The sequence below is a fragment of the Ochotona curzoniae genome, unplaced genomic scaffold (genome assembly GCF_017591425.1).
Source record: "Ochotona curzoniae isolate NIBS_2020 unplaced genomic scaffold, NIBS_Ocur_1.0 scaffold_4506, whole genome shotgun sequence".
NCBI classification, from domain to species: Eukaryota; Metazoa; Chordata; class Mammalia; order Lagomorpha; family Ochotonidae; genus Ochotona; species Ochotona curzoniae.
In genome coordinates this window covers 9,066,750-9,092,644 of record NW_024467119.1, presented here as the reverse complement: position 1 = coordinate 9,092,644, position 25,895 = coordinate 9,066,750, and positions in this window count along the sequence as shown.

The window sequence follows — 25,895 nt, the reverse complement described above, 5'->3', positions numbered from 1 at the left end:
TGAAGTAGCTGAACAACATTGAATCAACATCACACCATAGGCTGAAGACAGCTGTGTGCTTCAGAATTCTCTCACAACTATTAAGGAATCGTGTACTTTTTGAAGTAAAAAAATATATATATATTTTATAATTTATTTTCTGTTTGACTAAGTTTCTTAAGTTAATACGTATTAATGAAACATTTTCCATTGGCATTTCAGCAATGCTTTATCCACTTGGTTTGAGAAAATGACAGAGACTGTTAGGGAATACAGTAGGATTGAAGGACAAAAGCAGGAATGCGGACAAAATGATCTAACAATATCACTTATCGGGTTAATTATTGACTAAAGGTAGAGGTATATGCATACAGAATGATACAGAACATCATAAATAAATATTTAACAAAGTTAAGATTTGGTAAAATATTAAGCACACAGCAAACTTTTGTTTTTTAAGGTTTGTTTTATTTTTATTGGAAACTCAGATATACAGTGAGGAGGAGAGACAAAGAGGAAGATCTTCCGTCCGATGATTTACTCCCCAAGTTGCCGCAACGGCTGGAGCTGAGCCGATTGAAAGCCAGGAGTCTGGAAACTCTTTTGGATCTCGCAAGTAGGTGCAGGGCCCCAAGGCTTTGGGTCATCCTTGACTGCCTTTCCAGGCCACAAGTAGGGAGCTGGATGAGAAGCAGGGCTGCTGGGATTAGAACTGGTGCTCATGCATGTGCAAAGCGAGGACCTTTCCCTTGCAGGGCCCTGGATCCTATTTTGTTTCACTTTTTCCATGAAGTGAAGAGCAGTGTACTGCGTGTGGCTCTTGGTGGAACGTAGCTTTCCTTGGGATGTGAGCTGTTTCTAGAAACCTCAGCCCAGAGTCCGGTAAGAGGGCATTGTGTGCCCAGCTTGAGTCAAGTCACCAGTGGTAGGAGTGACTGTAATGTTTTGCAAACACACGGAAGAGACCGTTTGTGAAGCACAGCTGGAATGTTTGTTTTTGGATATCCAGGTTTAATTATCATTCACAATTTGCAGTGGGTGGTGTGCATTGAGGTATTTGAATATTTCATTGACAATCAAAGTTCTTTGTTTTTTTCCTTGAGATTGGTAAAGGCATTGCTGGACATGTCTGATGCCAGCGAGCCTCCCGGCCTCCCCTGGAATGCGCATGCCTCCTCTGCATCTTGACTTGGTGAAAAAGAAAGGTGGCCCCCTTTGGAGTGAAGTCAGCAACAAACATCATCTGAATTTTCAAAACTTGCATTTTAACCTCATACATATTTTATTACAGCATTTATGTTAAATCTGACCAATTCTGTGGCCACAGATTCTGCTAGAATATTTGAAGCTCTTTTAGCATAAGCATATACACATCCAATGTGTGAAGGAAATACAAGGCCAACTGGTTTCCCAGCAACAGGTGTGGCCAGAGAATGGGGCAGGTGCATTTCTTTAGATATGAGAAATTTACTTGCCTCTCAAAAATGTTCCTACACTCTCACTGATATTCCAGAACATAGAAGAAGTTGATTGTCCAGCAAATTAGCAAAAGTGAAAGATACAATTTTGTGTGATAATGAGCTCAGGCTAAAGGCTGTACACACAGAACATCCAGGAAGCACCCGGATCTGGTTCCCTTCAGGCTCTGTGATGGTGAAGGACATGGTATGATAATGAGATTGAACACTTGGAGACTGAATCTTATGGGAACACATCGAGCATTCTTTATAGAAGACACACTGTCATTAAACAGTTTCAATATTGATATTTTTTGACAGGACACACAGGTGATGCTTATATTGACACATTTCCTCCTGGCACTTTGCTCTCACTGTACTGTCTGTTCTGCTACCGAGAAAAGTGTCATCAATCTTACATTTATTTCTTTGTATGTGATTCATCTTTTCTGTTTTGGCGGCTTAGATATTCCCTTTTGTCTTTAGTATTCTTCAAACACAAGTTTCCTCATCATGGCTGAAACACGGTGTCCTTTAGGAAAAAAAGTTTTCTGTCTTTCATCAGCATTGGGAAATTATACTATATATTTCACTGTCATTTACTGGTTTATTATATTTTGGACAAGTGTTGCACTTCAAATCAGACACTTACTAAATTTGTGTTTTACTAAATTGCAATTTTTTTTTTCTCTAAATTTTAAGTGCCCTGACGACTGTTAGGGATACATCCTCAAAGAAACTCAGTGTTCTCCAGTAATCCAGAGAAACCAAGGTAGCCCCCTCCAGGAGCAAATCAGAGAAGAAAAACCAACCCACAGAACCAAAAATCTTCAAAAAAATTAACCAGGGTCAGTAACCCATAGTCAGTTTCCTGCTGATTAGCTTGTTGCTTCTTGAAAGCCATTTATTTATCCTGAAGATGCAACATCTATGTTCTTCAGATAGATAGCCTTCAATAACTCAATCATGTCACCAACACATCCTTTTTCTTGAAAGATGACTTTTGAAGAATAAATTCTTGATGAACATGAAATGCTTGCAAAGTAATCATGCAAAACCATGTCATTACTATTACAAGATTCTCCTTTTCGCCACTAGTCATGTGCCCTGAATCTTCATTACCCTGTAAGGTCATTGGCTTATTTGAACAGGAGTCAGCAACATAGGTGGTCTAAATTTATAAGCTGTGCACTGAGGCCAGACCACATACCCATAGGTTCTGGTTACTGGTCACAGATCCTGACATGTCTGTGGCCATAATGAGATGAAACAAAGGACAGCTTGCTGACACCAAAAGCCGTTGTTGAGCCTCTCTCACAGTGAGTCCTCTGGCCTGGCAAGCGAGTCCCACATGCTGCTTTTTTATGCCCCCTGCTATGCCTTCACCCATACTGCCAGGTATAATCGGTTATTACTGGGAGATTCCCTAGGCCCTCCTGCCCAACCTGCACCCAGCCCTGGAACTGATGTGTGCCTGCAGGTAGAATGGCCTGGCCTGGGAAAATCCATGTCTACTGTTCTGCCCATATCAAGAGCCCTGAGTGGCCACCAGGTCAATGCATCAACTCTGGCAAGTAGGTGGTGACAATCCACTCCCCCCACAGCTTTAATGAAGAATGGAGAACTATCTTGGCACATTGGTATAGCTATACCCATGTTAGAATAAACCAGAATAGCAGCTAGTTCTCAGCTGCTTTTCTCCTAGCACTGCAACACATGCCTAGGTATAAGGCAACTTGAAAGCTGCCTACACGTGTCATAATTTTTCAAGATTTACATGATGGCACTTTAAATTTTATATAAAGTTGAGTTGAAACAAAATCCAATGTTAGTCAAAAATTTATAAATCTTTGTATGCATGCTTTACATATTTTTTCTATTTAATCTCTCCTATCATTGCAAACACTTACCTATGTAGTTTCTGCAAATTTATTATTGTGTAAGAGCTATAATTTTATGTACATGTTCATTTGCTGCTGAACTGTAAGTTTCTTTGTACTTTGGCTTTCTTATGTTGTTTCTTTTTTTTTATGCCTCTCTATGTTTGTAAAAAAAAAAAGAAAAAAAAAGCTGACTCATATGTGTCAATAAAATTCCTGCAAGCAAGGAATTAAATGTTGCTAGTTTGATCTGAATAATGGATTGCTTATTATCTTATTTTCTACTATGTTATGATAACAGATTGTCAGACATCACCAATAATTGAATATCTATATAAAATTCAGAAATGTTTTCATAATTTAAAATAGTCTATTTTCTCCTTTCAATTTGATCATCAATAAGGTTTACGTAGTTGAGAGACATTCGTGCCCTTCTGGGTCTCTGGTTAGGGTGGGGAAGGTAGAGCTATGGAGAAAAGGGACCGGGGACAAATGTCTCAATCTTCTTTTTTTCTCCTGTATCTGCAATTGGGCAAGGAGGGGCAGGGGTACTGAAACTTGGCAGAGAGAGGGTATCTGGGAATGTATTTGAGTGGGAATGGCTGAGGGCATGTTTCCACAGGGGGTATGCTCTCTGGGTTACTGCACGGACCAGATCAGTATACATGCAAGCAGATAAAGGGCCCAAGGCAGGGTGATTTAGTTGGGAAATTACAGGACATGTCTGGGTCAAGCCAAGGAACTCGCCCACTTGGGAAACCTACACTGGGTTAAATATAACCACCTGCCAGCAGCTGGCACACTCAACAGCTGGGGCTAGAGGGCATGGCTGGCTGCAGTAGGCCAAAGTACCAACCTAATAGAGTCAGGACAGTGGGGGGGCATGTCATATTGGGTCACAGCACCCATCAGGATAGAAAAGAACTGGGTCTGGTGGCAATTTCTATAGGGAACTTGTGAGCTTGCAGCACCTGACATTTTACATGAAATTCAGGGGATGGTGATAGACTGAGCCAGACTGGACCACAAAATTTACCTGATGCTCATGGGATCTGGGGATGCAAGGGGGGCAGGCTGGGCCATGCTGCAGCACTTACCAGCACATGCAAAACCCAAGACTGAGGAGAGACTATGCCAAGCAGGGTTATAGCACATGTCAATATGCTTGAGATCTGGAGCTGGAAGCTGGAACTCAGAAGAAGAACTTGGGGAACTCCCTCAGCTAGGCTACAGCTCCCACTGGAGAGCACAATAGCCAGATTTGGGTGCACGCCAGCCTGGGTCAGGCCACAGTATCTAATGCCAAATACAAGAGCCAGGAAAGAATATAGTTGTATTCAGGGCTAGGCTGTAACTCCTGCCGGCGAGAGTTGACACTGTGGGTGGCCCATACCAGGATGAAATAAAGCACCCATCAGCACTCACAAAGTATGAGGCTTGGAATGGACCAAGTACAAGAACTCTGGGGAATCCTTTGCTAGGTTGCTTTTCCAGACCATGAGAAGGGAGATGGATTGGAAATGGAAGAGCTGAGATATGACCAGGAGCCTATATGTGACACTGGTTCTTGAAGGTGCAGGGTAGGGTTGTTGACCCATGGTGTAGGTTCCTAATAGAATTTTTCCGTACAAAATGAAAAAAAAACACTAGTAATGATTATTTAATTTTTATTTAGATATTAAAATATCACAAGATGAATTTCTGTTCTTTGATAATGGATGAGTATGCACATATATAGGATTCATCGTTTTATATTTTGCAAAGATTTTAAGGATATATATATAAGTCATGTGAATATCCGATCCATCTGTGTTGTTTCTGAAATATTAAAATTATTAGAAATATTACTTTATAGCTGGGTTACGCCTCATATAAACTCTAATTCCAATAAATTCAGGTTTACACCTTGTGATAGAACAAGAATAATCTTGAAATGAAGCAGCCACACATGTAGAATGATGTTTTAAAACAAAAATAAAAGAATCACAAGAAAAGAAAAAGTGGAAAGAAAAGGAAGGGGAGGGGAGGGGAGGAGGGGTAGGGAAAGGGAAGGGAAGGGAAGGAAAAGGAAGGGAAAAGAAGGGATGGGAAGGTGAAGAGACGGACAAGAAGGTGAGAGAAGGGGAGGGGAGGGAAGAGGAGGAGAGAGAAGGGAAAAAAGGAGTAAACAGAAAAGACTAAAAGGGATAAAATGAACAGCATGAAAATGTAGTTTCATGACAGCTTCTTTGCAGTTTCATTTGATTTTTTTTTTTCAAATGTAATTTTATGTAATTTTCCATGGTATAGCAGTGTCAAAACACAGTAAGAGGAATCTTGATCCCGGGATGGTAGAGTCTATCCCCAGAGCAAAGGAAGTAATCCTCTCTGGTCCCAAGTGGGATCTCATTTGCATAGTGCTCTCTGTGAAACTGACAAGAAATGATACAATGTTCCCAAGCTGTATTGTTATATTCTGATACAATTCCGGGTCTGTGCAATACCTTAATTTAATAAGATAGTTCTCTTTGAGCTTTGCTTTGCATATGGCCTTACTTAGCTAAGAAAGACTGTTTTCTAAGTTCTCACAGTGTTCCTGAGATAAGAAATTAAAGTAGTAAAGCATATATCCATATATAAAAATGTTTGCTGTGACAAAATCTACTAAGCAAAGCAATATGAAATTTTTACTGTCAAAAGTTAATGAGTGAAGAGTCCAAAACACTTCAGTTCATTGAATGTTTCTTTAAAGGAGGTAACACTTATTTTTATAGTATTTTCATAATATTTATTTTTATTTAAAAGATGTAATATTTTGAGCTCTTCATGTTTCATACATGCCAAGTGAGGATATTACAAGTATCGACCTGGATATTTTAAAACCTGTTGGCACGGGTGAAGGGCTGAGTACTCTGACATGCCTTGCATGCTCATCACCAATATCCATTCATATAATCACGTACATTCAGAGGCGGAGTCTGTCTGATGCATCCCCCTCCTATACTGCCATAAGCCTGGTTCATTTTCTTGTTTGCTTGATCCTTTGGTTTATCATTTTTACATTATTACATATTGATCAACTTCTGAGAAGAGAGAGCGAGGACCTCCTGTGTATTGGTTCATTGGGTGTGCCAGGCACAGAGCCTGTGACTCCCTCCAGGTCTCTCGTGTGGGTAGAGATCCAGCAGCTGGAATCGAACTGCTCTAATGCACAATGTGAGCTTCACATGAAGGACCTGCCACTGTGACACATACTAGGAACTTTATTTTATTTTGCATTGTTATTTTTTTGTAGCCATTAGTCCAGAAAGTGACTTGCTGGTAGAAATGAATGATTCAGTGTGTTTTGCGATTTCTTCTGCCACAAATTCTAATGAGGACACTTCTGGCAATAACAGACCTGTATTTATGTTGATGATTTTTGTGTGTAAATACATATTTTCTACTTAAGACAATGAGGCAATCATGTTTCCTTGTTGTTTTCCCATCGGTGACTTTTTCATTATTTATTCTACTGTACAGTTTATAAAAGATGGAATCTTTAAAATTTATTGCATAAATGTCTCATTTCCAATCAAGTGTTCTGGGTAGTTCCAAAGATTTAATTTCCTTCACTAAGAATTTTGAAGTTAAGCTTCTATGGATTTGAGATGAATGAGAAATTAATGAATGCTTCCTGGGTTATTAAAGATTTCTCAGCAATTTCTCTGCAGGTTGGGGCTTTGGTGCTTTTATGCCATCTTCTTAATGAGTCAGATTACATATTGATGCAGTACCTTTTAATATACATTTTATCAATAATTTCTATATCTGTTCTTTAGAGTTTAGCAATCTTCCTATAAGCATATTGTAAGTAATAGAAATGGTATGCCAATCTATCCCCTTAGAAAATTATTTCAGACTGGTTCTGCAGCTCCATCTGATGCACCTGCGCAAGTGGCAGAAGATGATTCCAGCAGTGGGGTCCCTGTCATCATTGGGGAGACCCAGGTGGAGTTCCTGGCTCCTGATTCCAGCCTTACACAGCATTGCTTTGTGCAGCCATTTGGGAGGTAAATCAGCAGATGGAAACATTCTCTCCCCTCTTCTTCTCTTTTTCTCTCTCTAAGGCGAAAATAATGAAAAGGCATAACCAATAAGGAAGCCATGGCAACTGTCTTAATGAAATAAAAATTTTGATTTGAGCTAGTTTTACACTAGTAATAAGAATGATTAAATCTGGCTAAATTAAAAGAGTTTGGAAATAGAACCTACAGTACTCACTGATATATGATTGTGAGAATAAGAGTAGGTTTTTTTAAAAATGTGAAATATGTTTTTGGGTGCATTTAAGGTATACAGTTGTAAAAGGATACATAGAAGAATAGATTACTACTCTGAGGTAAAATTATTCATCATCTCACATAATGAATAGTTGTGTTTAATTTCTGCGGCAAGAGCAGCTAAAATATTCAGCATAGATATCATACATATAGAATATCTTCTTATCTGTAGTACTTGCTTACTAGATTACGATTCTAGAACTATCTTCCCACATATGTTGTACTTTTCATTTCTAACCTGCATCCCCCATCCACTTCTGTTCATGGTACTCAGTGCTCTCTGTCTACATGTTTTTATAAAAAGGTGTGTGAACATGAAGATAAAATATGTAGTTTCATATATTTCAAATAAAAATTCCAGAAAAAGTGTAGACAAGGTAATTCTTGAGAACTCCTGATGAGAATCCAGATTGGTCTAGCCATCACGGAAAAGATTTTTTTTTTAAAGATTCATATCCCCAGAGTAACGCTTCAAGCTAAAGATTATGATACTGAAGGGGTATTTATATTATCTAAGATTCAGAAATACAATGATATGTGAACTCTGGCACTTATTGGATGCATTTTGCAAAGAAACACTTATAAAAACAGTAACTACAACTGCAGTGTCCTCATATTTTGAGTTTGCTTTATCTGTGATTTATCTTTATTTACAGCTTCTATGCTCTGAAATAATGAATTCCATTAACATGCATTCATGTTTTAAATCTTGACTTCAAACACTATTCTCTTGTGGCAAATAAACTGATTAAAATTAAGACCCAGAAAATCCCTTTATTAATCTGTTGTTTAGTTACATGCCTTCAATTTCTTATATAACATTGCAGCCAGGTTGGAATCTGTAAACAACTATAGCACCATAACTGAACTTTAGCCAAAACACAGAAATTTATTTTAATGATCCCCATATTTCCAAATTCTTCACTTGAAATACTGGGTGTTCTCAAGAGAGCAGAATCAATAAACCTTGAAGACTACATATGGAACACTATTTAAGCCAGGAGTTGAAAGGATGCAAGCAGATGCTAAGGAGCACTGCGTGTAAACTGTGGAAATGTGCCAGGAGCAATAGGCACATCAATGAAACATGGACACACAAGATGGTGACTGCAGGATTCTGAGAAAAGTGAGAAAAGGCAGGGTACCTGACACCTAACAGATCAGGAAGTACCCCATCACCTGTCCACAGACAGCATTTTTACTCATTTAGTAAAATTATTTTGTTTTGCAGGCACAGTGCCTGGTTCTAGGAATAAAGTGTTGAGTGTGAATACGGGAAAGAATGTTGACTGTCATGAGACCCTCTCGGTTTGGATTCATGATGGCATTTGGTGGGGGAAGCTAAGGAAAGCCATCGAACGAGTACTTGACACAAATGAAAAGGTCAGGGAAGGCATCAGGCAGAAGTTAATCCCTTCATGGGCCTGTTGTCTACTCAGAAAACCTTCCAGGAGGAGAGGAAAGCATGTGGAAAGGCACCAAGTGTGGAGGCAGTGGGTGCTCCCGTGGTCTGGCTGCTCCGGAGATGAGGCTGTGCGAGTTCAGAAGCCCTGAGATTCTCGGTGTTTCCCTGTGACATGTCATGCACTTTGAGTCTCATTTGGAAGGGCCGCAGGGTGAAGTAAAGAGCTCTGCTCTTTGTCAGCGGGGCGGAGGATATCATGGAGAGAGGCCAAGTCCAATCTAGACTTCATGAAAGACGCTCATGTTTCAGAAGTAGTCGTAAGAGAGGAAATATGGGGAAATTATTGGATGTTACAATTCCTGGAGATCTTTGAAATTCATTCGTACTTTCTCTACATGGTGATGATAAATTCTCAAAAGCAATGCATAAAGATTTTTTTGGAAAAATAAAGATAAAAGAATAGCAAATAAATTTATCCACTGATTAAAACTAAATGGATAATAATCTGGTGAAAATCTTTCATTTTCTTTTTCTTATCAAGCTAAATCTATAGAAGAAAAGTTATATATATAACAGTTATTTTTTGGCAGCTTATAGGAAAAATCTCAGGATGCAAACACCCTTTAAACCAAAGTTACTGCAAAAATGAGAAATACAGCTATAAATTAAAAGCAAAAACATTTTCAAAATCAGATGATATTCTTCTCTTTCAGCCATTTAGGAGATGAAACATGTTTACTAAATTTTAAACTATTTTATGACAATAGTTACTACTAAACTTAAGCCTTAGTAATAAAATTAAGATCAAAATAGGTTGATATTACTTTGTAAGTTTAGCAAAAACTACATTTTTCCCCCCTCCCATTAATATGTATATTAGCAATCAGAAATACTCAGATGGAAATCAAATATTTAATTATGCCTTCTGTTAAATCATTATGTTGAATGAATTATATATTTCTGGTGAGTTTAAGTTTGCGTTATTGCGACAGATATCAGAGCTGAATTTCAAGTAGTCACTAAGTTGTAGAGAGAGCAGCTCGTGGAAGGCATAATAGACTGTGTAATGACTGGGTCACGAAGGACTTTGTGCTAGTCCAGTAACAGGATGAAGGTTGATCAACAACATTCTGGTTAAGTTTACAGCCCTCACACTGAACCAAAATCAGAATATAAACCAAATTGGGTCAAAAATAACATAAAAAGACTATTTGAATGAATTATTTATAAAAGTGTATCACAGCCCAAGACTGTTTGCCTTTTAAAGTAAGTCAGCTTTACTTTTCTGTGACTAATTTCAGTGTGCAGGATGGATCCGAGTGCACCAAGAAGCACCTGTAGGGTACCGGCAAACCAAAGTGCAAAGAAGAGCCGACTTACAGCTTGACAAGGAAAAATGGTCTCCTGTGGAAATGGCTCAAGGCTGTAACAATGGAAAACTGTTCCATGAGTCTGAAGAATAGATTTAGGGAGCTTAAGGATTCAGATAGAGGCAGGGCAGTGTCCTCATGGGTGACAATTATGTTCCAGTGTGTATGCAAAGCCTAAAACAATGAACACATTCCCAGGAAAACACCAGAATAAAATTAATCAGGATAACTTAAAATCTTTCCACACATGAATTTGTAAGTTTAGATAGTGTCTCCTGTGAATTGTAGCAAAAATTTCAGGAATAAACTCCGCCAATCTTGCAAGCCTCACAGTAACAAAAGGTAGAAACTCATTTAATGAAGCTCAACTACACTTGATACCACAACCTAACCAGGACATTAGAAGAAAAGATAATTATGCTATCATTTTCATGAATCTGGAGAAAAGTAGCTCAAGCATATTATTAGCAATTGAAATTCAGTTTCTGCTTTTAATAATATTTAATGTTTCCCTTTTTAATTCATATAAAGGGAGCCGATTTCATGCATTTTATCTGTAGTTTAAGAGTATAATGATGCTCTCAACCCCATGCTCTTCCCTTTTTTTCTGCTTTTAACTTGTATGGAATACTATTCATCCACATAAAGAGATGAAATTCAGCCTCTTGCAACAAAGCTAATGTAACTAAAAACCATCCTGGTTAGTGAAACACACCACATTGAAAACCAAAACCATCCTTCACATATGGCAGATAAGTTAGAATAAAAATGCATATGTGTGTTTGTATTGATACAGATTTTATATACAATACATATTTAACATGTGTCTTATATGTATCAAATGCATTATATGTATACGCATATTTATATGTAGTGTTATATATGCATTTATATGTATTATATATGTGTTTGCATAGATATATGTATGCATCTGTATTTGTGTGCAAATATGCATATTTGTATATGCATACATATGTGTATATTTATATATCATATATCTATATATTATGTGTACATTATATTATTTATTTAATAATATGACTTTATTTGTTCATCATACATATTACATACAGATATTTACTATACTTAATAAATAAATGTAATATTATTAAACATATATAATTATGTACACATAATATGCAATTTATATGTGTACATTTATGTGTATTAAGTATGTATTTAGATTTTATATATGCACGCACACACATATACATGTATATATATGCAAATATGAATATATGACTATTTGGGATCTGATTGTAACGCATTGTCTTTGTTTATAAAATAACATACTTTCAGTTTACTTTATAATGAAGAGTGTTATAAAACTATCTTAGTAATGATAAAATAGCAATGATATTTAGGACACTAATAAATTTTGCATAATTTTTATATATACTAATACATTTTGCACAAAAAACAAAGAATGCTTTCCATCAATGCATAGAATTGCGAGCAGAAATGTAGCTTAATGAGTTCTGAAAGGTCATCAAAATGTATGGGGTTTATGAATGTATTATATTTAGTTGACATGATGTATTCCTTTAAACAAATTTGATGGCAGCAACCTGATTCCAACAGTTGTTCCTCCCCGAAAGGCTGAGAAGTGAGAGCAACTTAATATGAAGAAATCTGAAGACCTCATAGCTGAACATCTCTAAAAACCTAGAAAAATAGGACAGTTTGAAGTCATTCGTAATGATGTTGCATGGATTTAAAATTAAACTGACTCAAATAGCATCATATACGTTCATACACTTCACAGATTTGACGATATCTTAAAACAGCAGAAACATCACTTTGTGACAAACGGTTAGAGCTGTAGAACTCTTATGAAGTACATGGAGTTATACACATGGCTAAAAAGATAATTTTCAAATGAGTTGACTTCACTTACTAGAGTTACAAAAACATAACATGAAGTAACATAACCACCTGTTGAATATACCCATCTGATACTCATGTGAATATGCTCCCAAATTCTTATAGCTGACCAAGGACGGGCACAATGAAATAAGCTAGGAATTGTAAAAATCAACCAATCAATAAATAAAAACAATACAAACAAGCAAAAAAAAAGCAAAATATTCACCCAGAATATTGTAAAGAGATTGCAATAAGAGAATACTTTAGAATACTGGGTTATATTAAGTATATTAATTATATTGTATTAATTATATTATATTATATTATATTATATTATATTATATTATATTATATTATATTATATTATATTATATTATATTATATTATATCTTGGTTATATTTTCCCATATAATTCAAATATTGGCTTTGGTGAGATATACTTTTTAATTGACTTAGAATACACAAATTTGTACACTTGTTTAATAGATGCTCACATACTGTTAAGCATCATAATTTTTAAATATTGGCTAATTTGTTTATTTTTACCTTCTGAAAGGTAGAGAAAGAAAAAGATTGATCTTACATCTGCTAATTCATTTACCAAATGGTCACAACAGTTAGCACTGGGTCAACTCAAATCAAGTCAGTAGGAGTTAGTCCCAGCTTCCCACATGGGAACAAAGGGCAATCATTTACAGCTTTCTCCAGCATACAAAATGGAGGCTGCATCAGAAATAGAGCAGCTTAGACTCCACCGGTAACGCGAATATGCACGGTCAGCATCGTAAGTCTAATCAGATGCACAGCACAACCATTAAACATCTGAAACACACACTCAATGTGCATGTATAGCTGCTTTCCTTATCCATTTAACCTTAATTTTGGATGTGGTTTCTTGTATTATCTTGGTAAGATACATTGTGAGAATCTTAACTATAATTATGCCTCACAGTTTCAGAAAATGAAACCCTAGTAAAAAATTTAGGAACATTTAGCAGAATATATTTTTCCTTTACCCTTAGGAAAGAGCATACATATCCTAGAAAAAACCTAATTTGACACGCTTTTCCAACTCACTTGGAAAAATAAAATGGCACCATTATATGAAACACTAATCTTTCATTAATTCATACCTTAATAGGAACATAAGTATATGTTCCCGTTAAGTGCATAGATCCTGTGCAATGAAGATCTGCTTAACAAGTGTCCTCTTAGCTTTTCCAATGGATTGGGAAGATTCGTGAAAACTGAAATACTTATCTCTCTTAATGAAGATTTTTAACCTGATAAACAAGAATGTAATTGTTAAGAGAGACTTTCTTTTCAGACCATTGTGCAGTTTGTGGTACTGTAGAATGATCATTTTGCACAGTGCCTAAGTATATGTTGCACTGTGTTGCCCCCAAAATGGAATTCACAGAAATATCAATTTCATTTTCCTTAGGGACGTCCTGGAAGAAATTTGGAAAATATAATTTTGGTAAGGGATAAAAGAAATTCTGAGAAGTTTGGAGAAGCCAGACAAGCTCCTCATTCCTGTATCAAGGGACCTGTAGCTTTCATTTCAAGACAGGTGAACAACAGTAAATATTTACAAAGTAAATTTATCCATGCCTAGAGATTTCTAATAAATAGAAAGTCAAAGGTACACGATTTCACACTTCTAGCCTTTGTCAAATTCAGTATATGAAACTAGATTTTAGTAGGAAAAAAAGTATAGAGAAAATAAAAACACATAGTGAGTTTGGTCCAGCTCTTCTCCCAGTTTAAGCACAAACATATCAAAACTTGTGGGATACCGCCAAGGTAGTGTTAAGATGTAAATTTGTTGCAATCAGTACTTTCAGCAAGAAACTTGAAAGACACCAGATAAATGAGCTAAGCATACACCTGAAGGAACTAGAAAAACAATAGCAAGATATTCCCAAAAACAGCAGAAAGCAAGAAATAAAACTTGTTCTATGACCCCAATATGACCTTAATATCAAAAGCAGATAGAGAAATCAATAGAGAAAGAAAACTACATAACGATATCCCTGATAAATATAGACATTAAGGTCTTCAACAAAATACTAGCCAACAGATTACAAAATTACCTCAGAGAGATTATTCATCAGGACCAAGTGGAATTCAATTTGGGCATGCAGGGATGGAAATGGACTCAGGAAATGGACAGACACATTTGGTACAAACTCAAATGGCTAACAGGCATATGAAAAAATGTTCAAATTCCCTGGCAATAAAGGAAATTCAAATAAAAACAACACTGAGGTTCCACTTAACGGCAGCAAGAATGGCCCACATACAGAAAAATACCAACAACACCATTTGGCAAGATTGCGGGTAAGTAGGAACCCTACTCCACGGCTGGTGGGATTGCAGACTGGTGCAACACTCTGGAAATTATTATGGAGAACACTAAGGCAACTGAAAATTCATCTTCCATATGACCTAGCAATGCCACACCTAGGAATGTATCCAAAAGACTTGTTACACAAGAAAGCAACATGGACTCCAGTATTCATTATAGCACAATCGAAAAACACAAGCACATGGAAGCAACCTAAATGCCCATTAACAGAGGACTAGATAAAGAAACTCTGGTTCATCTACCCTATCGGATACTACTCAGCTATTAAAAAAAAAAATGAAATACAATTGTTTGTGGCCAAACGGGCCAAACTAGAGACCATTATACTAAGGGAAATGAGCGAATCCCAGAGGATCATATGTCATATATCTGTTCTAGGATAAGATAAAACAACGTCACATCTAAGCAGTTTACCTGTGAATTCTACCTTCTTCTACCTCCTAGCTATTTGTACCTTTCATAATATGACTGTGAGCTAAAGCATCAATCGATTATCCATAAGAAACGGATTGCTTATAATCACCTGAGAGTGTCAATATTCTTTTTATCAATGCTATTGCCACTGCCCATAAGTAAAGAGGATGTAGCGCTCATCTTATCTTCATGAGTGCCTTGGGACACGTGATGGAATTTGTTCCTACATGAAGAAGAAATAAAAATAGTGATTATAGTAACAAGACCACTAGCATATTTCTCTGATTAACAGGCCATGTTTTAACAAATACACAAATAGAAATGCACTTATATCTAATAGCATACCTATGGGAGAAACAGCAGTATTCCCATCATACACATAAGGCAACTGAAGCACATATATTCCAATTAACGTAAATAAACCAACTTAGTGAACTGGTGAACCGAAGCATACATCAACACAGTCTGGCTCCAGAATTCCTAAAATACTTTCTACTAGTTATTTTTACTCATTACTCTAAAACCAAACTTAGACTCTCCATCTTACAGGTTATCTTCTGATATTTGTGAGGAAAAAAAGGTGTGCGTATTTTCTCTAATGCTTATCTATTAATTTTTGCCAAATTCCTCAGGAAACAGGCTTCCTGGAGGAGGAAAACAAATGTATTTCATTTCTGTAAAGCAAAGATCTGTAAGGGCTAAACATATAATACAATGAGTAATGATTTCTGAATAAACTCTCCAAGGTAAGTATATGAAAAAGCTTGTATGAACACCTGGAATACATCTGTTTTCTCACTTTCATAATTTTACAACTTCTATAATTTTATACCCTTCACAATTTTATTTTATGTTGTGTATTTTATTTTTATAATATATAACTTTTATAATTCTAAAACTTGTCACTTTTGTAATTTTACTTGCCCCACCCAGGTTATTTTCTGTATGAAAATAAGGATAAAATACTGTCTTCAGGCTCCTGTGACTAGTTATTCACAGATAATAATGTTTATCAGGAATGTGAACTGAATCCTGTGCTTATCTTATTCTTGCTTTATGTGGCTTTAATAATGAGAATTCTCCAACATGTCCACTGTATTCAATGTACCTTTTATGCTTTTAATATTTTTTCTGGTCTGTTGTGTGATATGGGGGTCTCATGATGCACAGTATTTAAACATGTGGCACTGATAATTTAGATTTGAAGTGTTGACTACCCAGGGATATTGCTAGAACGTGCAATTTGTTTCTACTGTGTTTGACTAAATCACTGTGAAGGAAAGTGTAGGCACTGGCACATTGTCTTAGCAGGCTAAGCCCCCACCAGAGTTACGCACATCACACAGAGCATTGGCTGTAGTCCTCGACTCACCACTTTTGTTCCAAGTCTCTGCTGATGCCCTGGGGAAGCAATAGAGGATGGGCCAAGTACCCCAAACCCATGTGGGAGACTCCAAAGAAGCTCCTGGCTCCTGACTTCCAACTGCTTGAGCTCTGATCATTGCAGACATTTTGGGAATGACTAAGGTGTTGGAAGATATCTGTCTCTACCTTTCTCTCTGCATCCCTTTCAAATAAAAATTAATAATAAATCAATTTTTTAAAAAAGTAACTATCCCTATATTACCAAAAAAAGGAAAACAAAATACAAATAATTTCCTGAAAAGGAAGCCATTTCTAAAAAGAGAGGACATCACGCAATAAGTCTACCAATAAGCCAGTTTCAAGCTTGTTCCATTCCTGCTAGGTACTACCCGGGAATTTTTTTTTTCCTGGAAACATTATATCATTTCCTATGAGCTTCATAAAGTTTCACTTAGAATATTTTTTCAAAACCTGTTGGTAAATGCAGATTTTTACAATTATATTTTCGTGGCACCCATGTTTACCCACACACATACACACGCATGCATACCGACAGCACTGGCGATGGCTTTGGAATGAAGATTGACTGGATTGGAAAGCTCAGGGTTTTCCATCTTCAGCTCCATTTTGCCTGCTGAATGATCTGATCATTTTCCAGAGATTGCCAGCAGGGTTCTGGCAGCACAATTTAATCCCAAACTCCCTCTTTTTCTGAAAGCAATTTTCCAGTAGGGATCACATATTTATGGGAGATTGAGCCTTGCTACAGTCCACAATCCCGAAGTCCACATTCTTTTCTGTTTCTTTAGCTCAGTGAGTTCATGCCTGCTAATGTCATCAGGGTCGCACGTGGGCTCTGTTGCTCTGATTTCCCAGCTGAAAGAACCGCTCTCTGTTGTTGCGTTCTATTCACATAAGCATTTATGAAGTTTTTGAGGCAAACCTTGATGTAACGTAAAGTCATCATGTTATAGCACAGTGCATTCATTTGCTGCTTTGCATATGCAAAGGCATAGTAGACACGCAATGTCCACGGAACACAGCAATTGTTCAGTGTTTTCATATATGACAATGCTTCAATTAGAAGGCTCACAGAATCGCAGGAGATTGATAAATTTTGGGGTTTTTATTTATTTATAGAAGCAAATACAGTTTTATGATTTCTTTTAACATCTACCACTACACAGAAATTTAAATTCACTCTTATATCGATGTTTTATCAGTGTTCATTTAAAAATAAAAACACATAATTACAATAAACATTTTGTAATTATGTCTTACTGTTTACTGATTTCTCAGAAAAATTTGGCACTTCACTCAGAAGTTATCTTGTGCTCGATTAAACATCACGGGAAAGAACTCAGCGTATTTTGGTTCTGCAAAATGCAGGTTTTAATGTAAGTGGTCAACAATTTTACCATCTTTAATGCATGTGTTTTCTTACATTTGAGTCATACCTATAGGTGAATGTATGTTTGCGCGTATTAGTCTATGCAGGTATGATTTTTCCTAGTAGAAACATAACAAATGCAAAGTTAGCAATTAGAAGTATGATTGTGTTTCAGATAAAAAATACTGTAAACATCAAACTTAAGAAAAGTTTTTTCCTAAGATCTATTTCTCCATTACCTTTTAAAAAATTTTAACTGAAATATATAAATATGGAAAGAGAGGGAAAGGCAAAGAGAAAGAGAAATCTTTCATCTGCCAGTTCACTTTCTAAGTGCATGCAACAGTCACGGTGAGGCAAGGCTGAACCCTGGAGCCTGAAGATTCATCCGGGTCTGCCACGTGTGTGCAAAGTCCTAGGCAGTTAGACTGTTTACGCTGCTACCTCAGGCGCATTGGCAGGGAGTAGTGGCTATTCCAAATGCTAGGACACCCGCTGCGAAGGAGAACCAGAGAGAGCTTCACGCTCAGTTGGCTTCACCCTGTCTGCTGTGGGCATTGGGGGAGTGAACCAGTACATGGAAAACATTTCTCTTTTTCACAATCTGTCCTTCAAACAAATAAATGATATGCAAAACAAACACACAAAAAGATACTGTGAATGTTTCCTGTACAAGCTGTGTTGTTTGCTAAAAACGACCGTTACTTGCTTTTCTGCGTTTTCAGAATCGTGAGCGATGTGTATTAGGACCTAATCAGACAACATTATCTCGGGTTTTGGCTTCCTGTAAACACTGATTTTCAGCTAATGAAGTTATTTGTTGTTGCTAGTTTGGAACATTTTTTTTTCTTTTAATTTAAGGCCTTACACTCACATATTTTAAATAGAGTAAAAGAAGTTGATTATTTGAAATGCAATTTACCTAGCATGTGCTAGCGATGGATCCCTCAGCCCTAATGAGGTTTGCTAGATTATGTTTTTCACTAAAACAAAATAATCACCATAATAGTCTCTCCGCAGGAAAAACTAATCGGACATTTTTTTTTTAACGACAATCTCTGAGAAATGGCAGAAAAGAAAATGTTGAAACTGCTATGTGAAAGCTGAAATAGGACAATTTTTTTAAACACACACAAACTGAAAAAAACAATAACCCAGTTCATCAAATGTCACATTATCTGCATAATAGTCATCAGTATGGATGGCAGATGCTCTACGCATACCTTATGTGCGTATCATGAGAAGTCAGCGTACTCACGTCAAACCTGCCTGATTCTGGACAAGTTTTCATAAACCATCACATTCTGTTCCACTAACTCTGTGTACAATGGCTCTGTCATTTTGTTGAAAATATTGTAATTTCTGAAATTGTCACAGTTGGTCTCCCAATGACTATGATGAGGAAACCATTCATCCCACAACGCAACAGCCTCACCCGGGTGTAGTGAAGGCATCCGGGTGTTCACCGACTCCGTAACTGCATCTGTGGCTCCGTAAAACGGCCAGGACCGGCAAGCCCTCACTTTCAAGGGACTTAGAGTCTATCTTGAAGCACTTTTCGAAAAAAAAAAATTTACGAAACAAATGCTTCTAATTCTAAAATAACATAATATGAGAAGCACTTCCACAGCTGATGAGCAAACTTGTTCCTGATCCATATGCACTAATATATGTTTGTAATCAAAAATTTTTCCTGGGATTTAAAATTTGTGGAAAAGACAAACTAGGAAGTTTAAAACTATTTGTTGAACTTAATCTAACATTTTGGGCTGCACCAATGACCAGTGATTTCAGCATTTATTAGGAGAGGTAAGCAATCCCGTGGCTTTTTCCCCTCTTTCTTTGTGATCTGAGAAGGAGTCAGTTTCTGTGATCCATTTGCTGTTTCAGTTTCCTGTGAAACTTGCTCATTTCTGAACAATTTTGTGTTTCACCAGAGTTCGCATTTTCAGTGTATTTGCTACAGGGTATAGTTGTATATCTAACAGGAAATTCTTTTTTGACCAAACATGTATGTATGTGGTTGTATAACAGAAATCTCTAATTCTTCACAGATGTTTATGCTTATATAGCAAATTAAACATATAGATGATATTATTTTAACTCATTCTGCACATAAATTTTCCTTAGATTCTTTTATATGGATCAATTCAATTTTAGTGAAATATAACGAGAACATCTGTTCAGTTTTTAAGAAAATATTTTCACATTCAAACAAAAAAGAAAATATTTTCATTTAATAGATAAAACAAAGAAAAATTCATTAAATCCAAATGACTTCTATTATATTATTTCTATTCAATGGCTACTCCTGTTAAGGTTATGCTGAGAAACTGCCTAATTTTCAGTTTATGTTGATTGGTTCTTGAAATATTTTATATACATATGCATATATCTGTAATATATACACATATGTATATAATAAATAAGATGCACATATATGCATGTGCACATACATACTCAGACACATATGCATATATATGTATATATAATTGCATATATAAATATATATTCACATATGTGGATTAGTGAATGCTGTTACCCTTTGCGATTTTAAGAATGTTTTAGACATTGAATGAGATGCGTTTCCCATCAAGACATGGGAGAAAGGAGAACTGATAGAACAGTCCAAGTAAAGGATGAGGCTGTAAGATCCACCCCGATTTATGTAAGTAAAAGGAAGAAGGGCAAAGTCCAACCGCAGAGGCATCATTCATTTATTAAATCCAGTATGTACAAATGCATGCACCCATTTACAGAGATATGAATAGCATCACATAAATTTAGATATGCTTAACCATTTTGAAGCCTGAAGCTTAGAAAATATTTTAGTGCGATGGAAGTCCAGAATTTAGAGCATGGCACAAGTTAATTTTGAGAGTTACTTAACAAAATTTATGTACGCTAAATAATTTGAGACGCTGTCCGTCAGTAGAAGAAATAGTCCTAATTATGGTAGAGTTTATTACTGAATACATGGAAGAGCAATTTTCAGAAATAGAAGTTTGTCTTCCAATTTATTTTTAAGTATTGTCCAACAAAGTTACTTTGGCAAAAATCTGCAAATGAGAAAGAAAGGGAGAAGGAAGGAAGATGAAGAGAGAGGGAAGGAAGGAGGAATGAAATAAGAATGAGATCTTTAGAATTGTGTCTACAGATCAAAGTAAATCTGTTAAATACTAATTAAAAAATGAGAAACAAAAGACAAAAAACCAAAGTAAATATGCAAGTAGAATTAAGAAGTTATTGGACGAAAGAGCTCTAAAAATATCTTGGCTGATTCCAAATTTATTCATATAATTTACAAGCCTATTTCCCCTCTATTGAAATTATCAGCTTGCATCGTCTAGAGCAAACATAACCTTACCAGAGTTATTCAGCAGCCTGTAGCATTTTGAGCTTTGCAGACAGGGCCCAAGGCTGTGGCATAGCAGCCAGAGCCACTGCCTACAGCAGTAGCATCCCTGTGGTCACTCTCTCAAGTCCAGGTAGGTTCTCTTCTAATCCAGCTCCCTGATAATGCATCTGGGGAAAGGAACAGAGGATGCCCAGGGCTTGGACCCTGAACCTGTTTGGGAAACTGACAGAAGCTTCTTGCTGCTGGCTTTAGCATCCCTGGTATTTGCTACTGTTTGGGGGAAATAAACCCATAAGTGGATGATTTTTTTCCTTCCCTCCCTCTCTCTAACTCTGCTGTCAAATAAATAAATAAATACATTAAAGAAAAAAAAGAGTTATGCAGACAATAACACTACTTCCTTCAGGCTCAATTTGTGCAAGAAATACACTTGCAACTGCTTTTGCTAATTCAACAAATTATTTTTTCTTAAACATTATACACAGCAGTGCTAACTTTGTTGATTGGTATGCTCATATGCATACTGGATATATAATCTTAATTTTTGACTGCATAGGCAAGTGTGCAATATTTTGGTATTAGCTGAAAGTATAGAAATAAATTTAGGAAAAAATCACAACCAAAAAATTGCGAAGAAATACACTCCAGTGAACTAGCAACACAGTGAGTGCCAGATTACAATGTCTGCTTCTCCCCGGATATAACAGAGACAAGAAAATTTGAATGCATATTATAACTACCATTGTATCTTTCAGAAATCACAATTGATAATAATTTCTGAAAGCTCTTTTGAAAATCTTTAGCATCAGGAATATTATTAGCAAGAACTTAACTTTATGGATAATAAAGTCAATAGCAATTTATTAATCACACGATAACTACCAGTGAGTATGTGCTAAGGCATCTTACAGTTATTTAAAAGAAAACAGCTGGTGTGAAATTAGCTCTCAGCCACCAACTGGATGCATTTTTATAGATGAGCAGGCTGATATTATAAAACTCACCTGTTCTGCACTTCTGAATGCTTGCAGTTCCCTTCAAGATACTGCTAGGTTTTGTTTTCCACTTATTACGTGACAATTAAATTTAGAGAGTCTTAACATTTATTGCTAAATTTTAGACTAAAATCATTATGAGGTTTTTGGTTCAAGCATTACATAATCCCATAGAGGTTATTTTGGAAAAATTAAAACAAAAAGGAGATCGGAACGTAAATTTCATATCCCACTATTACAAAGCTTACCTATGCATGCATAATTGTGCCTGTATTAAATTTTCGGAACTGAGTGATATTATGGAGTCTGATGTGTGCCTGTACGTGGATTGTGTGATACCCTTTAGCCATGGCTTAAAACGTGAAAAAGTCAGATGATCACTCATAATTAGAGGTAATATGTGAGCTGGACATGAATCAAAAAGGTGGATTAGTTTATTCTCTGCCAGGGAACTTTTTCTGACAGAACACAGATGATCTGGTAGTCACTCAAGATATTTCTGATACTGATATAGAATTTTGTGATAACCAAGTAAATCTTGGTGCACCAGAAAAATATATACCTAAAACATAATGAAGAGCTTTATTTTAATGAGGTATTTATATATTTTTGTTTGTTTTTTATTTGTTTAATTGGGAGTTGTTTTGTTGCTCGTCCATGGAGTTTAGAGCTTTAGGTAACAAAATGGTGGATTCTTGAAGCTGACTAGGTCTGGGGGCTGATTTCAAAGTTGTGGGTACTTCCCTAGGGGAATGAGGCAGGACCCTCATGCTGAGTGAAGGGGCCATACTCAAAATGACAAATAATGCTGGTTCTCCCTTTGCTTAAAAAGCAAAGACTGGGTCTGAAACAGACGGTGATTACTAGATATTGGAGGAGCAGAAGCACACAGAACGCGTATCAAGTGAGAGTCAGTGTGGACACTAAACCGTCATGCTAACTTTGTACATGCTTTATAAATGAATGGATGGAGGAAAGAAACTCTAAGTCTGCAATTGTAAAGTAATGTCAAAGAATGGACTAAGTTGCTTGCTCTATTTTATCAGCACTCATTCTAGAAAGTCTTTGAAATATTACGTTACAGCCCATAAATATGTACAAGTATTTTTTTTATTGTTGTTTACATTGTATTATGTAGTACAGTTTTATAGGCACTGGGGATTCCCCCCACCCCTCCCATACCCCTCCCCCCATGGTGGATTCCTCCACCTTGTTGCATAACCATAGTTCAAGTTCAGTTGAGATTCATTCCTTGCAAACACATGCCTAGCATAAAGTTCAGCGTCTTATTGTCCAGATAAGTTCAGTGGCCTCTTGGGGAGACCTTCTCTGGTCTGAAGGTAGGGCTAACAGAGTAAAGATCCGGTCATATAAAATCCCCAACAAAACCTCAGTATCAATATACAACATTATGGAATTAATTGACATAGTATTGGGTAAACAATATGTTAAAGATAATGCAAGTATTTTAACTAAAAACATAAAATAATATCATTATGGTGCTAAAATAAGTTCTATGAAATTCATATAGTGATTTTGTGTAGTCAGAGTGAAGTCCAAGACAACATACAAGGGCCCTTCTACCAGGAAGAGCTACTGCTAAGCTTCACCCACATCGTCACAAAAGCTTTCTGAGCTCCCTGGACTGTAAGCAGGAAGTAACCAAAGACTGCCAAACACCAATACTTGCCCTGCGTGTTACTGATGGTCTCTAAGCTTGTCCAACGGCAAGAGGAAATGGTGACGCAGATTCCTCCAAGGATGATGCAGGGAGGACTACACCTTCACAATGGACCTTGATGATGTTTTTGAATTTTGTAGCATGGATATTTATTACTCTTGCTAAATAAATAACATGGAATAAATTTCCAGAGACAGGGCCCAGAGTCTTGGCCTAATAGCTTAAGTCCTCATCTTGAAAGTGCCTGGATCTCAAATGAGCACCAGTTTTAATCCCAGCAGTCCTGCTTCCCATCCAGCTCCATGCTTGTGGCTGAGAAAGCAGTCCAGGATGACCCAAAACTTTGGGACCCCGCACCCATGTGGGAGATCCAGAAGAGGTTCCTGGCTCCTGGCTTTGGGTCAGCTCAGCCTCAACTGTTGTGACTACTTGGTGAATGAATCAGCAGATGGAAGATCTTCATCTCTGTTATTTCTCCTCTCTGTGTATCTGACTTTTGCAATAAGAATAAATGAATCTTTTTTTTTTTAAGTATTACATCTTAAGAATTCATACAACTTGTGAAGGAATTGAAACAAAGTAAAAAAGAAAATACCATTTTCTTCATCAACAATTTGTCATTTATAGAATATTGTTGATTTATTTTCTACTTAGGTTCAACTGCAACATTGATGGTTGCTTTGATAGGCCTCTTTATGCTATGGATTACATTTATTTTTTCATTATAAAATTATCTAAGTAATGATTTACTATGTATATCAGTAGCTCTACCTTCATCATTCTTGTTGACTCTGGATACCAGGCAGTTTTCTCTGAACTGCATAAGAAAAAAAAAAAAAAAAGAACTCTTGCTCTTCTGATAAATTCTGAATGCCCTGGATGACATGCCTGTTGACAATAGAAATTGTTTATATTAACTGATGAATGCTTGCTCAGCATTGTGGTGCAGAATCTGAGGCAGAAGCCATCATTCCTTAGGATTGCTCCACTTCAGATCCAGCTTCTTGCTAATGTACAAAGGATGATCTCAAATGCCTGGGTCCCTGCCACCTCTCTGAATCCAGCATCGCCCAGACGTGACCTTTAGGGCTATGTGGGAAGTACACTAGTGGGTGAGAGTCTTTTACTTTCTCTCTCACTGTCCCCCAACCTCCCTCCTAGTCTCTCTTTCTGTAAATCTGTCTTTGAAATAAATAAAATGCATTTTAAAAATAAACACAAAAATATCAAAACTTGTCACACATTATTGAAGCACATTTGGGTAAAATCACCAAGTTCAAAACACCATATGATACTTGCAGAGATAAACATCAATATTAAAATGACCTAGGTACTCACATGAGAACTTGTCTTAGCCAGTCACTTCTGCATGATAACTTCCACATACATAATCTCCAATGGACAGAAGATCATTTATAAAATTTTGATCTTTTGACATTAAGATGGAACTTCCAAAATATATATTATCCTCATGTTCTGCTACTCTTTCTTCTAATTTTCAAATATTTTGTGCCTTAACTTCTTTTATATATATTATACCAAAGCATTCATTAAGTATCCACTTTGGTGAATTTCCGAAAGAACTACAAAAATAAGTAGTAATATAGTTTGTAGGTAATAAAGAGACATGTAAATTTATGCCTGGTTTTGTGAAAAGAAGCAACAGATGGAAATAATAAGTATTTAAATAATACAAAAAGGTTTGTTAGCAAGGGATTCTAGACACTGATACATGAAATAAATTCAGAGATGATACTGAAAGTTTTGATGAGATAATTGCACAAAACATTATCTCAAAATGTATTTTATTTTTCATATTATCCATCTTATTAAAACTTAATGGGTCAGCATGCTGGGTGATCAAGAAAGAGCTTAGCATTTTGTTTTGCAAATGAAATTGTTTTTTACCATAGACAATGATTTAAGGATATGGTCATTTTTTAATGTATTCCCTAAAATTCTAATCTGTGATATCCTTTTTATTCTCATAATTAATACAAAAATGGCATCTACCTTGAATATATAAAGCAATAGATAAAACTTTATCTTACGTGACTAATGTA